The sequence below is a fragment of the Myotis myotis genome, unplaced genomic scaffold (assembly GCF_014108235.1).
Source record: "Myotis myotis isolate mMyoMyo1 unplaced genomic scaffold, mMyoMyo1.p scaffold_m19_p_1, whole genome shotgun sequence".
Taxonomy (NCBI): Eukaryota; Metazoa; Chordata; class Mammalia; order Chiroptera; family Vespertilionidae; genus Myotis; species Myotis myotis.
Genome location: NW_023416313.1, coordinates 135,905,928 through 135,907,349, shown reverse-complemented (window position 1 = coordinate 135,907,349; position 1,422 = coordinate 135,905,928). Strand labels below are relative to the sequence as shown.

General features: G+C 43.2%; 1 pseudogene; it reads right to left on the bottom strand.

Moving 5' to 3' along the window:
• Positions 1 to 488: 488 nt before the first annotated feature.
• Positions 489 to 1,122, bottom strand: LOC118662897 (annotated as a pseudogene).
• Between the last annotated feature and the right edge of the window lie 300 nt (positions 1,123 to 1,422).

Below are 1,422 nucleotides of genomic sequence, written 5' to 3'. Positions count from 1 at the left end.
TCAAAGTTGAAGTTATGTGGGCTTCTCTTTACAGTACTGGAACCCCAGGTTGGGAGTCTGGTGTGGGGCTGGGACTCCTTGATCCTCACAGGAGCCCTCTGCAGCCTAGATAATCCATCTTGATTAAAAACACACCATGTTGAGCAATGTCATCCCAATCAACTTAATAAAAATAACACACACAAAAAATACAAGCCACACATGGATGTCAGGCTCCCATTCTGTGCCTCCATCCCTCCTACCAGTCTCAATGTGCTTCCTCCTCTTCCTCCTCCTCCTCCTCCTCCTCATCATCACCCTCCTCCCCCTCCTCCTCCTCCTCCTTCTTCTTCTTCTTCTTCTTCTTCTTCTTCTTCTTCTTCTTCTTCTTCTTCTTCTTCTTCTTCTTCTTCTTCTTCTTCGTCTTCCTCATCCAAATCCATACAAGGCTTTTATTGTATCTTTATAATATTGCAAACAAGTGTGACAAATCATTCAGCATCTTGGTGTTTCTATAGCTGGACAACTTAGGCCTTATTCATCAGCCCGCTGAGCTGTTCCTTTTTCAGAAACATAGATACCATCCCAAAATTTTCTGATATCCTTATTTTTAATTGTTGTGGCTTGCTGAATCAAAGTAGCTGAATTTGATACAAGTTCAATGTTGTTTCTTTCAAGAATCAACTCATCTTTCTTGGCTTGAGATACTAAACAAGCAATATGTGACCTCATTCAAACTCTGCGTATGTATTTTTCACTTAAGAAATTCCTAATTTCAATAAGAGAACCATTCCCCTGAATAACGACAGTGATGGGGAAGTGAGTGTACAGAGAACTCATCTTGCAGTGGAAGCCCAGTGTAATACCCTTGATCATGTTCTGTACATGACTGCAGATAGTGCAAACTGTGGCCAGTTCCTTTCTATTTGCCCACCATTTGTCAACCTGGAGCATCTTCTTTTTCTTTCCAAGGAGACTGAGTTATACATTGATGTGGTTGAAATCCCTCTTCAGGGTGCCTCTGGGGCCCTTTACAATAACTGTGTGTCCCTTCAGAGTGATGTCCACATTTTCTGGGTTGTCCACAGTCTGATTGCTAAGAATGGTCTTCATCCTTGCAGTAGATGTGGCAAAGAGAAAGTGTCTCTCTTCTTTACTTCTCTAGTTGTGGGACTGCTATTCAGCCAGATTTCAGGTGGTTCTGAATGATGGTTGTTCTGTATTTTACTTGTAATTTTGATGTGGTTGTGGGAGGCAGTGAGTACCACATTTACCTACACTGCCATCTTGGTTCTCTCAAACGTTTGTCTTTGCTGAGGTCTCCATGGGTGTTTTCCTGGTGGAGGGTGCACACCAATTATGGGAAGTCATCCTGGTCAAGTCAGAAGTTCCACCCCCAGCCCTCAGTGAGCATGTTTGCTGTGGGCTGCAGTGTGGGCCTAC